General features: G+C 38.1%; 1 long non-coding RNA gene across 1 annotated transcript in view; it reads right to left on the reverse strand.

The window, feature by feature from the left end:
- Positions 1-10,075: 10,075 nt before the first annotated feature.
- LOC101863478 overlaps positions 10,076-14,579 on the reverse strand; it is a 162,527-nt gene continuing 158,023 nt past the window's right edge. Inside the window, exon 3 of the long non-coding RNA XR_001185134.2 lies at positions 10,076-10,749. This is a non-coding gene — a long non-coding RNA (uncharacterized LOC101863478). The remainder of the gene's footprint in view (positions 10,750-14,579) is intronic.

Here is a 14,579-nt window from a genome sequence, read left to right on the forward strand (position 1 = left end):
GGGGGGAGGGGGTAGATAGATAGAAGAAAAATAAATTAAGGTGAAACCATACCATGATCATATTTTATATCAGTACTTGTCGACATTTGAATGGCTAGCGGTCTCTATAGCCGCTCGGGTTTCTTAGATTTACAAAGTTCTATGTGCCATTTTTGGCCGTTTTTAGGTACTAAGACCATGAAGTCAGAAACTAAGTAATATTCTATCTACTCGTCTAATTCATTAGACTTTTCGGAGTCGTTATCAAGATATCCAAAGACGTGCTTACAAAAAATATTGAAATGTCGTGAAACTCAACATTTTCGACGTCAAGTTTCTCAAAACAAGGTACTGAGCAGTTAAAACTTTGTAAATCTAGGGTATCCACTCGGCTACGTGTACTTCCATGCGAGGTCTTAAAAAATAACTGTTACTTACCAAGGCATCTGCCTCGCCCACCAAAACGATCAAATCATCCACTTGCGGGCAATATCACCAGGGCTGGCAAAGACTGCTTAATATGAATGGCCTTATCATCCTGAGCTTATAAAGCTATTTTGTTGCTTGCATGAATACAAAACAAAACAAAACAAAGACACCCCCCCCCCCCCACAAAAGAAAAATGAACAACTCACAAAAACAACAACACAAACTTGACCTAAAAACAACAACGATAACAAAAAATTTAAAAAACTGAATAAGAAGGAGTAAAAGTATCATCCTAACTACTGACTATAAAATTGGCTTTGAATGAAGAGGCATCACCACGACCTCTTGTCCAGAAACCTCACGTTAGCTTCACTCACTCACTCATCCAAGACGATGTGGTTTCTTGTAATGAGTGCGCAAGGCCAGTAACTCACGATGGAGTTCAAGATAAGGGAACTAAATCAGAAAGCAGAAGCTCACAGGTTTTCATTAGGCCCGGCTCTGCTGCCATCTTCAATTTACTTGATGTCTTTAAATTAAGGAAAACACATCAAAGCTTCTGGTGTTTCTACCTGCAAAGTTTGCACTGAAAGATAGGGCCGTTGTATAATTTTGAATTGTTCCTGTCGGTTTAAATCCACGCTGCATATTATTTCAGCTTTATAACTTGAATATTTCAAAATATATTTAACAAGACGTAGCCCCACGCTCATAATACTAACAATGATATTAACAACAATGAATTGCATTACTTGGTAAAGAGCATAATATCCCTGCTTAAGGGTAAACTCTAAACGCTTGATGATATTTATTATTATTACCACATCCAATTTGGGTACACTCGATTATGCGCCTGAACACAAGCATACAGACATTATCTTTTGCTGGGTAAAGCCAGGTACCTATTCTCATCTTGATGAAGTGAAGAAATCCGTGTAAAGAGTCATTTCCAAAGAAAACGTCGGAACCTTATCGACGTTCGAACCCACGATCTTTGAGTTATTATTATTATTATTATTATTATTATCATCATTATTATTATTATTATTATTATTATTATTATTATAGTTGTTTCCAGAGTCTTGTTTCTACATAAAAAAACCCAGAGATAAAAATGCAATCCGTATCTCGTTGAAACCAGACATTATACAGAAGACATACATCACTCCCTGAAAGGCAGCCTGCTTAAAGAAAACAACCTGACATTGATACATTTTTATTGTATCTGCAGGCGCTGTTGATGTCGTTTGGTTGCGTCTCTCAAATCCTGAAGCGACCCATCTTTTAGAAAACAGATTTACGTCTAGATTTTTGGTCTAAGCAATACCTACATACGTTACCCCCCAAAAAATAGTCTCCCCTACCCCGCAGGAACTTGCGCTTCTCAACACAGACATCGCTTTTGGCAGTGTTTTTTTTCTCCTTTCACTTCTTACGATTTTTTTTAATTTAAAAAGAAAATTGTGTTCCGTATCTCTATATTGTCATCTATCTTTTAACACAATTATTATTGACGGCAGCTAGCGCTTTGACCTACGAAAATAGCCTGCAAGCCTTTAACAGCGCTGATTACTGCAGCAGTGAACGTGGTTTTAGACTTCCTGTATAATCCAGAAAGCTGGGACTGAATGCGTGGGTGTTGTTGAAGTGTTCACTTCCTAATTACATTTTGGCTCTCCCCAGTCACTTCTTACAAAGGAAAACCGCGAGCCGCCTAGACGTTATTTTCTTTATCAGCTGTGGCGTCCACGACAAGGATCAAGTCCAATAGGAAGTGAAGAACAAAAAAACAACTTAGTTCCGTTCCCCGAAACACGGGACAACTCTCTCCCGTACATTTCTCTTTCGACAAAAAGAAGTCAATGTACTAACTACTATTATTATTATTATTATTATTACTGTTATTATTATTATTATTATTATTTTCATTATTATTATTATTATTATTATTATTATTATTATTATTATTATTATTATTATTATTATTATTATTATTATTATTAACTAATTATTTTCCTAATTATTATTATCATTTCAATTTTCATTATTGTCGTTGTCGTCGTCGTCAGAAGTAAAAGAGCATGAACAAGAAGAACAAAAATAAGAGGAAGAACAAAAAGAACGTGAAGAAGAATATTATGTTTGTTTTTGTGTTGGTTTGATGTCTGGCGTACCCGCTAGACGGCGGTGATTCTCCTTCCCTGAAGTCGAAAGTAGAGGAATTATTTTGGAAGGACGAAGTAAAAACAATGTGGCATAATAAATATCTTTCCAATCTTCAAACTTCAAAGATCCGTGTGTCGGAAATGTTGTTTGTGGTGAGGCTACCAGACTCGCAATCATGAGGGTACCACCAGTTCGGGGCTTCAAGACTCAGACTCGTCGTTGCGTCCGTGGGGGAAAAAAAAGCACACTTTACACTCATTTTCCTTACTTTAATCTGATGCGAATGGGTACCCTACTATAGAGGACGAAATATATCTTGTCAGTATATTAATATTTTAGCGCATCTAGAATGATAACTTGCACTGTATTCTTCCCACAAAGTTAAGAACTTTTCAGAATACTGTCAGGTCTGCTAGGGTATTGATATATGTGAGGCATCGTGGTGGAATCAGGCTCTCGTCAATTTTTGGGCATTTTGGTGGTGGGATGCTTCAACATTGTCTTAGCCCACCTATCTACCGAACCAGAAACCACCAGCCCAAAAGTTGCCCCTTAACATTACTTTATTACAGTCATTGTAAAAGAAGGAAAATTCCTACAATACTTTTTAACCATTTGATTACCCTCAAATTACCGATAGCAATCCTTTGGGTACTTTCTATGTCAGAGACAAAAGACAAGCAACTAGTGTTAGTTTTGTTGTTCCTATCAAGAATCACGGAAATAAAGAATATTGTTAGCCTAGACCATAGCATTGCACTGCATTTTTTGTGATGTTGAAAGGTGCATCTTTCACAGAGCTTTAAGTGGGTGTAAAATCGAAAATTCTCAAAATTTGGATTAAATGGATTATTTGTGGCATGGACGTATGGTAAACAAAACTCGGTTTTCCGTGATGTCATTCACACGTTATATTTTTTGTGTGTCACAACACATGGTTGTACCACTGGCAGAGCTAAAAATGGCTTCCTCCAAAGAGCTTCGCTTCCAACACAGTGCTGTGACTAAATTAGTTACAACCAAAAACTGTCCAATAGCAAAAATTGTGAAATTATTAGATCTGTTCATCGTAAAGTTTGTGTTGATGGCAAACCTATTGGGAATATGTGAAAGAAGGAGATCAGACTGAAACAAACGTGAATGATGGAAAGCATTCTGATAGACAATGGGGTGCTTCAAATTTAGTCAATTAATGTAATTCCAATCGTCGAAAAACAAACAAACAACAAATACTAAAAGGAAACGAAGTTGAAATACCAAAAGAATTTCAGTTGTTTTGTACCCTCTCTTCCAGATACGTCATGTGGACTATACCTCCACAATCCATTTTGCTGAGGCCACACTTTGTACTTTTTTGGATAGCGGTATAATATTTCTGCCTACACTTCATTGACTGGTGGTTATTTTCTGGGTCATAGGGATGCACCTAAGACTCATCCACGGCAACAAGGAGCTGCAGGAAAGCGTCACCATGTTCAAACTGTTTTGCTCTGTGCACACTTGTGCGGTTGTCAGTGACTCGTCTGGCAGAGACTATCCTGCAGCCAATGACAGCTGTACGGATGAGGTGAACTCCGTTTGCGCGTTTTCCGAAGCCCTTCGCAATGACATGAAGAAATGAAGAAATGAAGTAGGCTTAGATCTATCGATGGCACCATATAATCACCGGCAGTCCATCAGAATTGATTTTGTTTTAGATTGTCTAGAGGTTCTTAACACCTATGAGTGAAGTATTATTCAATTTAGAAAAAAATGGTTATTTTCAAATATGAAGTATGGGGCAATTGATGAAGAGATTATCAGAACAACATCATGTCTTCTTTTGACCCCCCCCATCCCCAAGAATAAAAGAGGAAGGAAGAAAAAGTAAGAACTCCCCCTCCACCCCTCCAAGGAATATTCAAGAAGGAACCCTCCTCCGCAAACATTTAAGTTCCGTCGAAGCATGCACTTTCAAGATCGAGCAGATGGGTTTGTAAAGAGCTGTAAGTGGCAGAGGGCGTATATCCCTATGGAGCCAATCGAACCTATAAGACAGGGACGAAACCTTCCCGCTGTTAACGTGTTGCCAACTGACAGGATCGCGTTTTAAATCCTTTCATGGCCTTCTCTGGAATCACATTGCGCCAAATTCGGCGACAGCCGCACCAATTTACACTTAGCTTCCTAGACGACTTCATCAGGCAGAAGTTCAGAGGGTGCGAAGTTTTCCTCACACGAGGAATCGACTCTCAAAGTGTTCGATCCAGTGGACATAAGATCTCTCAGCTCAATGTGAAAAACAGAGAAGCAATTTCTGGCGCTATCGATGCGTTTCGAGTAGAAAATGTTACCCTCAATTTTGGGAGATGATATAGATGGAGAGGGAGAGATAGATAGAGAGAGAGAGATAGAGAGAGAGAGAGAGAGAGAGAGAGAGAGAGGTAAGAGTCTTTAAATGTTCCAAGTATTTATCTTCTTGTTTTGAACAAGTCTTGTGTGTCTTTATGAATTTGTGTTCAGATCCATTATGCTATGGGTAATCGCATTTACTATTCTTTTAGTTTGATCAAACATTTTGAAAGCACCCTCTCAGTTTAATTGAGTATTCCATAAGGACGCCCTCTCTCTCTCAATTTCAAAGGGAAAAATTACTCTCCCCTCAGTTACCTCGATTCTATCGATCAAATTCGCTAATGCCACCTCTCCCTACCCACCCCCTACTGCTCTCTCCTCCCATCAGTTTGTATTAAAACTGATTCAACAACAGAGAAAAGAGGGGTGGAGTGGGGTGTGAGGTGGGTGTTGTGGTAGATTGCATCTCTAGGGAAAAATGTCTGGTTTTATTCCGGTCTCATGCAGGCATTGGCGCATGATCTCTAGCGGCTTTTCCTATGGGATTTCAAATCCTTGATCAAAGAAAGATGTGATCTACTTCCCTGTCTACTCGGGTTGTGTGTGTGAAGGGGGTGGGGGTGGGGGAGGTAAAGGCAGGCTGGTGTTATCTGGATATTATTTGCGCTACAATAAAACTGTGTCTCTCTCAAGATAATGGTTTAGAGAAAGATTCCAGGAAATTGTATGCATATTTTCGGATGACGCTGATGATCCCCTACAAGTGTTTACGATGTTAGAGATGGGTTATGTCATTATCAACGGGAGAGGTCAAGTGAAAAACAAGCTAAATTACATCCGAACAAAACCAACCTATTAAAAGAATTTCATGGTGGACTTGGCATTATCTTAACTTAGTTTTAGTTCAGTTGTTAAGTAAAAGTTTTGTGTCACTTGCCGCACAAACAGGTCAAGTAGGTGCTGAGTTGTTACTTGAGTAGCGTACGAAGAAGAAAAAGGACGGGGGAGAAATAAGCACAATAGAAGCTTGATAAAACTATACTAAAGCATCCGCCAAACGTTCTTAACTTCCTTTGTAATTATAGAAATATCATTTGTGGATGACATAGGTGTTTTTTTTAAAACCAGTTTGATTTCATACGGATATTTAATAGGTACTGTAGCATGCTAAAGGTAAGTAAATACTGCTTCATTTTTTTTTAGAATGAACGTTCCATATTTCTCACTTGACCCCTTCAAATTAATGCTTTCTTTTCTCTTGTCAGAAATCCAGACAGCGGGGAAACATGCCTGAAACATCAAATAATGTGGTTGTGATGGAAATGCCCGGCTACTGATCTTCATAAATCCCTTTTTGAAGTTTTGTTCAATCAGGTCGCTCATGGTCATTATTTTTCTTAACACGAATCTATAATCATAACAGAAACAGATAAGAATAGCCGGGGTCTGTGCTGTTATGGTTAGGCACTTCGTTTTCGTACACAGGAGCAGAGTTTGATTCCCAAATGGGGCCTTTTTCTATTCGGTATCTCTGTCTTTCTGGTGGGATGTTGTTATCACTCTTAGCCCGGATTGGCCCTGACAAGCATGATGGGAGTCCACCTCGTAAACGATTAAAACTCTAGATTAAAAAACAAAACAAAGCAACAAAAAACAAACGAAAAACAACCCAACAAGAGCCCCCCCCCAAAAAAAACAAAAAAACAAAAAAAAAAACGTTTTAATGAAACAACAACAACAACAACAACAACAACAACAACAACAACAACAACAACAACAACAACAACAACAACAACAACAACAACAACAACAACCTAGAAAAAGTTTTTAAAAAAACAAAATAAACAAAATTAAGAAACAAAATAGAGCAGGACAAAACTACCGGCCAGCTCCCTTTATCTTCTTTCAAAGGCCAAGAAATAGCCTGGTTAAAGATAAAAGATGATAAGAAAGCACAAATCTGTATTTACACTAGCATGACACGATGGTTCATCAGGAATAAATTACAAGAACAAACGTATAGTGGGAACACAATGTAATATTATCACAGAACAACAAGAGCTTAAGTCAAGAACGAAACCTGATCATTATAAGAACAATAAGGACACATCCGCCCCTCCCATTGACTCCCCAACCCCTTTCCATATACACACACCGCGGTGGATCTAATCAGCCTGCGCCAACAATCACAATGATACACGCATATTCATATTAGGTAAATTTTGAGCTTTCCTGGCTGTAACTAGAAACCGGCCACGTCCCAGAAAGCATTTATTTTTTCCTTATAGAAATGATATTCAAGTTATTAAGTGCGGTTCCTGTATTGTTTCTTTTTCCCCATGGACAAAGCTCGTTTGCCTTCAGGAGCTGAGGGTATTTCTGTACTCTGTTCCAACAGCATCTTAAACAATTAGCTCAAAAAGTTCTCTTTGTATTGTGGTCGGACAAGACTCCGAATACAAACCGGAGGAATGTGCTGGCTTTTGCTTATAATCACCTCTCTCTCTCTCTCTCTCTCTCTCTCTCTCTCTCTCTCTCTCTCTCTCTCTCTCTTTCTCTATCTCCCTATCTCTTATTTCTCTCTTGCTCTCTCTCTCACTCTCTCTCTTTCTCTCTCCCTCTCTGTCACTATACGGCAATTCCGTAGTAAAAACTGCCTCCCGTTTGCACAAAGAAAAGCCTAATTGTAATCTAGATCCAACGTTCTCTCTCGTAATGGAGTAATATTTATCCTAAGGATTTTAGCTTTTTTTTCCTACCCTAATCAGCTATGCCCCCCTTTATCCGCGCATCTTTTGAAGAAACTCATAATGTCCTTAGCTCACATAGATGGAAGATTAACTGGATTTCGTCCGATTTTATAACCTTATTAAAAGTGTTAGGCAAGATATTCGAGTATCATCAAAAAGCTCGGCCGGATTTGCTATTGTGAAATGGAACATGTGAAGACCTTTAGATTGTAACACTCCTGCTGTGCGAAAATCTCTTTAGATTCGGGTTTTCTATTTTTGAACGTTTGGCTTTGAAATCTGAGAGGCGCAATTAAGACCCTTTATGTAAGGACCGTGAGTTTGCAATCGATTTTTCCAGCCTCCTGGAGACGAGGAGTTTTGACAGTGATATGCCGCTGTAGTTAAAAAGCCTGCAAGGAGGAACACTGTTTGCAGTAATATTTACAGTCATATGAGGAAACAGTTACAATGATGAGTAATGTTTACTCTGAGTGGCAATATTTACAGTGATAGGAAATGTTTAATGTATTCAGTAAAGTTTGCGAGAGAGGTAAAGGTGGTGAAGGTGAAGACAGATGAAGCTAAGATGAAGAATGGTTAGAAAGAGAAAATGGGAACCCAGTAAGATCCCCTTTTAAAACTCTCTTGGCCTGATAGTTTGTATTAGTGTTGGTCAATTTCTTTTTTCATAGCCAGCGTTTGCATTTGTCATTTTTAAGTTGCAGAAATGTTTGTACTGCCCACCTACTTGTTTCTCCAAGCAGGATATTAAATTCATGCCCATCACTACCCGGGTGATACCCAACATCCAACAAGATTGCCAAGTTGACCACTAGTGGGTAACATTGCCGAGGTTGGTAAGACTGTTTTATAAGGAAAAATTGCAAGAACAAAAGCAGAGCGGGAACCTTATTAACTTTACACGGGACAAAAATCTGAAACCATTTACGAGTATGATGTGAGTCATCTTAAATCAATCTCTTGTCCAAATGGTAACATAGAAGTAACTGGCATCTTCCCGTCATCTAAAATCATTGAGGTAAATACATAATTAATTTGTGCTCGATGATTTCGAGACAAAGTGATAAGTAGATCCAACAGGAATATTGAGTATAGCGAATGTTGCCGTTGAACTCATGCCACTAAAACAAAAGAGAGACATTCGCAAGTGGCATTTAAATATCATTACATTTATAATGACTTCAAGCTTCGAAGCATCAATGAAGCTTCGTTTCCTCAAATATCGCACATCACTAACGAACATCACTTGCATATTCCAGATTTTAATTGATGAATGTTCTGTTTTTGTAGTGAAACTTGTAATTGTAACAGAAAGTGTTTTGCATCCAAATTAACTCATTTCAGATCATTAATAGAAGGGCTGCTTCGACCTTGCGTTGTTGGGCCTATTCAAAGTGTGCGGGATACAACATCCAAGCAGACAGACTGAGACAATATATATAAAAAAAGAAAACAAACCTCAGCCCCCCCCCCCCTCCTTTAAAAAACAACCCAAAAAAAAAAGTAACAACAATAAAAACCTGTTTTAAAAAACCCAAGCACAAAAAAACAACAACAAGCAAGCAGCCTCCTCCTTCCCCCTCCTCCCAACTTCAAATGAGAAAAGAAAAGAAATAAAATAAAGACTAATTAAAATTTAAAAAACACACTTCCCTACACGGGAATCGAACTAACGTTTTCTGTATGTTACGGTGAAGATCCAAACCATGGCACAAAAGAAGCCGGCTGTTTTGAAACACAAACCCCACTTCCCCCCCCCCCCCCTGAGCTTGATTATCACCCTGTCCTTGGAAGCAGCTAACCCCGGCTCAGATGACCAGTGAGACATTATCTTATTTGAGATCTTTAATGGCTAGGCTGGCTGAGTTGTGTTGAACACGGTCGCTAAATCCTTCCTCTTAGGGATATACCGTGTAGAAAGGGGGTTGAGCCACATCGTATCATGTTACAAACTATAGCGCATCATGCTATGTCCCAATTATTTATATGGAAAAAAATGATACATGTAGGTCTACGTGACTGAGAAAGACTGGTCGTTTATTTTAAGACACTTCTGCCCTCATGTGTCTGCCTATGGCGGCGTAAAACAAACAAACATTGAAGAAAAAAAAAGATAAATACATAATAATGCCAATTTCTGACCTTCCACCAATGCGCTTTTGCAGAAGGCAAGTGTCGATAAGCTTACCTGCTTACAGCCAATACAAGAAAACGTTGGGTTTTTTGTGAAGACAAATTATGATAAATGTCTAGCATGGTGATTAAATCAGGCTCTCGTTAAAATATAGAAATCTAAAAAAATCAACCTTTTTCTGCCCATTTATTAATTTTTACCAATTTGTTCCACACCTTTTATGTTCGATGTAAAACAAATCCCTGCATGAATTTTACTGAAACCATTTATCACAAGCACAAAAAAATACACATTTGTAGTTTCCTATGTCACTACAGCTCTGTAAGTGACCCAATTTTGTCGGCCATTTTCTTGCTACTTTTACCTTTGACACCACGCAACCCCCACCTACTTCAATCATAAATATTGATAAACGTCTTCTCAAGATAGAAAGGTAGTTTTTTTAATCAAAAGTAAGACTGATTTGAAGACTATATCAAAAACTCCACATGCCCAAAAACTGACGAGCGCCTAATTCCACCACGTCGTAACACAAATAGTTTAAGAGGCAAATAAATACCGTTGTCAATGGTTTTACTGTTAGGCTCTTCGTCGCTGCACCCAAAAGACATGAGATCCATTTCTGAAAGCCGAAATTATCTTTTTTATATTCGTAGTATCTTCAGCTATCCACTGGGACATTGTACATGTATCATTCTCAGCCCAAGTTGGCCGTGATATATTATAGAGTGGAAGAAGCTCACCTCCAAATGGCATAAATTGTGTAGATGGGGGCATCTAATAATTATTACAATAAAAAAAACAATTAATATTTTCCCGTCAGCTATTTCAAATAAAGATAATTGATCCATTAGTATTGTCTGTTATTTCAATACGACTTTATACTCACCAGTAATCTGTTCAGATGGTGATTTTGGCCAGGATTTTCCCTTGGATACGATGGTAGTCCAGTACCTGTAATAGACAAATAAAGAGCATATATTTTTTTAAAGAGTAAGGAAACCTTCTCCTTCTGTTCCTTTTTCTCCTTATTGTTGTTGTTGTTGTTGTTGTTGTTGTTGTTGTTGTAATTGTTGTTGTTGTTGTTGTTGTTGTTGTTGTTGTTGTTCTTCTTCTTCTTCTTCTTCTTCTTCTTCTTCTTCTTCTTCTTCTTCTTCTTCAAGAACCACTCGCCATTCTTTCTTCCTCTTAAGTTTTTGATACTTGAAAAAATAACCACACCCTATAACTATGATCCTGATCTTTTTCTTGTCGTCCATCTCTTGAAATTCTCTGTTATTATTGACCTACCGATGCTTCTTCTATGTCTCGCTTTTAAATCGCTTTCAGATCATCTTCTCAGGGGATTTGTATTTCACTTCCGGACTACTCTGCTAAACAAAAGGAAAATGATACGTTCCAACATATGAAGATACTTTGCTACCTTAGAACTAGAAAGTTCTATCTGCTCAGTTCCAAGTTTTGAGAAATTTGGCGTAAAAAAAAATTGAGTTTCGTAACATGTCAAACTTTTTCGAATTCAGATCTCTGAATATATTATTGATAATGACCCCGAGTAATGTTACCATCTTAAAAGAGCAGACAAAACATTTGGTTTCTCAACTCTAGGTCATTGTAAATCAAAATTTCCAAAACTGTCAGATAGAACTTTCTCATTTTAAGGTAGCGATTTGTATGAAACTTACCTGTTTTTTTTGTTTATGTGAGTATAGAGGAGATTAAGAGTTGCTTAAAAGCAAGAAAGACAGGCAGAAACGACCAAAGAAAAGACAAGAAGTAGGGACTACCAGCTGCGCCATCAAACAACCCAGTTACATTTCTGCCGCGGTTCAACATCGATCATGTCAAAGGTAAATCGAGAGTACAGTACTTTCAGTCGGTGATTGGCGGGGGCTCTTGTGTGGTTTGCTCCATCTATCCTGTCAACCATAATCTGTCGTCCTTATTTCTTCTTCATTTTCGTTTCTTTACTCGTATGTAGCACCTCCAGTCTTCAGCACTAATATGATATGACCGAACTGTGTTGCAAGAGCCGTAAAACGCTTATTGAAAACATAACACAAAAGGTACGTTCTGCGATCTCTCTATGTCTGAACTAATTTGCCGTAATTTTCATTGACCACGAGACTGTAGAGGGTAGCTAAAGAGACAAATCAATACACAATCAATAGATACGTTTAAAAATTACTTGGTTTCAGTATCTCCGTTTCTACTAGTAATAGTATCATGTTTCAGAAATCATCAGCTTCATACCAGTGACGTTAAAGACGTATGAAAGACGATTAACTTTCCAAAACAACAACTCCGTTCACAGCTTGTAAAGGAACATTTGGGTTATTCTTTTCCTTGTTTCTCATTCAGAAGTTCGGACATTTGACATACTGAAAATAAAGAACATTCTGTCAAACAACGATCACTGGTGTCTGTAGTGTGGCAGAAGGTCAAAGTTCGATTCCCATTTGTGGATAATTTTTATCAAGTGTCTCGTTCTTTTGGCAAGGGTGTTGTATCCTTTTCAGCCTGGCTTGGCACTGACAGATAGGGTCGAAGCCTCCTCCTAAATGATTTAGATTGTGTCGATTGAGGCGTAAAAACACCTACTGTGCAAAACATATTATTATGATTAACCTTATTAAAACAGTTGGGATGATTACGTCTCTTGAATGTACAAACCGACAACAACAAAACAGTGCAAAACGTCATTGATGGAACGTTTGAACTCTACAATAAGTACTCTAATAGTGTGTAAAAACAAAATCTGACTTTCACAACATTATAATTCTACAACCATTTCACTGTTAGTACGTGAAAAACAAAAAGTTAAAAAATCGTCTTTACTTTGTCCTAACGTTGGCATAATTACACCCCCAATGTGTCAAAAAGACCTCATTTAGCGGAAGTTAAACAATAAATTTCCATCCGGGCTTCGGCATTAAAACTCCAGCACACTGAGAAGCGGAGATAATGGGTTCTCTAAAATAAACTATTATCAGTCGTCAAACAGCGCTCTGGAAAATCGAGGTCAGTTTCTATTACTTTTCACTGTTCATTTGCCATTCAGGGTATTTTCTTTGTTTTAAGAATTTTACATTTTTCTCATCAGTTGTCTATTTTCATTTTATTCCAGTATACCAACGTTTCTTCATCGATTGCTCATTTCTTTAAAAAAAAAATACACTAACATTTCTTCATCGGTTGTCCACTTTCTTTATTTTTAATACCTTAAAATCCCCTCATACATTATCCACTTTTTTTCTTTTTAAAATACACTAAAGAACGAAAGTAAGTACAGTAATAATGCTGATGGGAATACAAGCAGTCTCTTTAAAGTTGCAGCACCCATTACTGGAGTCCACCTTCAAGGCGAGATAGTTTAAAGCCGATCTTGGAAATATAAGAAGTTTTAATTAGGACATCCATTACCTCAGTGGGTGAAATAAAAGCTGTCATACTGTGTCCTTTGATTTATCTCAGACAGCTTAATGGGAAGGACATAATCCATTTATGGCTCACTTGGCAGTCGTGACTCGTCGAAGAAATGTTAATGGGTGAAGAAAGAACGCATCGTTAATAGAGTTAGTGTTGCGACACGGAAAATACCCATGGTCCTTAGCCCAGTATATTTGGAGCACAAATTCTTTCTCGCCTGGAATTGTTGCCCCGTTTGTCTTTTTTATTTAGTGGAAGTATTGAAAGATGCATGGAAAAAACAACAACTAAATTTGATTTTAGAAGTATCATAGCAGGTAATGAAACATGGGTGTATTCGTGTGACCCAGAACTAAAAAGACAGCAGGAGAAAAATACCCACGATCACCACAACCCCAGAAAGCTCAACGAAATCAAGGTGCTTTGAAAGTGAGGTGCATCATGCTTTCCGTTCCATCATAACGGTGTGGTTTTGAACTAACCGGTCCACGTTGAACCAATGAATGGTCAGAGTCTGTTTTATTTCCAAAATGCCGACAATTACAAAATGGTTCCTCATACAAAGTTGAGACCAGCAGTCAGAAGAAGTCGGCTGGGTCTGTTTGAGCGAGGTGTTGTCTTCCATTATGACAACGCGCCTGCGCACACTGCTAGAAAGGTCACCAACTTCCTGGACTCCTGGCATTGGAAAATCCTTGAATATCCTCGCTGTGCTCTATACGACTTAAATTATTTTTTCCCCTCAAAATCAAAGATTTGAAAACAAGGAGGAAATTGTACTCGAAACAAATGCTCTCCTAATGTCATTGCGTTTCGCCCGTGGGTACATCAGATGAAAAAGTGCTTTGAGATCAGCGAATAGTAGGTTGGATAGAAAACAGGTTTAGGTAGGAATGTTTAAAATTTCAGGACTTTTGAAAAAACATTGTTGATTTGACAAAACCGGGAAACTTACTTCTGGGACTGATCTCGAACATCTTTATTTTTGCAGAATCCTTACTATTATTATAATACTATCCGGTAAGCTAGTGAAAATAATGCCGAGACCGAAGTTGGAAACATCTTGAGATAATAATACTTATTCCATATAATACACAGCATTTGTACAGCGCAAGTTACCGCCCAGCAGCAAACTCTATGCGCTTTACAATTTATAGAGCATAGACTAATGGAACTAGCAGACATTTCACATCAGGGCTGTTAAACCGAAAATGGCATGGGATGGGAATGCTTTCAGCAGGAAGCAAGACATTTACTTTCATGTCAGACCAAAAGAGACAATGAATTATATTGCTCAGTCAGGACGACATGGAAGTCTCACTTGGGAAGTGGATTTTATTTTGAAGAGGAGGGGG

Source organism: Aplysia californica, unplaced genomic scaffold (assembly GCF_000002075.1).
Source record: "Aplysia californica isolate F4 #8 unplaced genomic scaffold, AplCal3.0 scaffold00019, whole genome shotgun sequence".
In the NCBI taxonomy this organism is placed as follows: Eukaryota; Metazoa; Mollusca; class Gastropoda; order Aplysiida; family Aplysiidae; genus Aplysia; species Aplysia californica.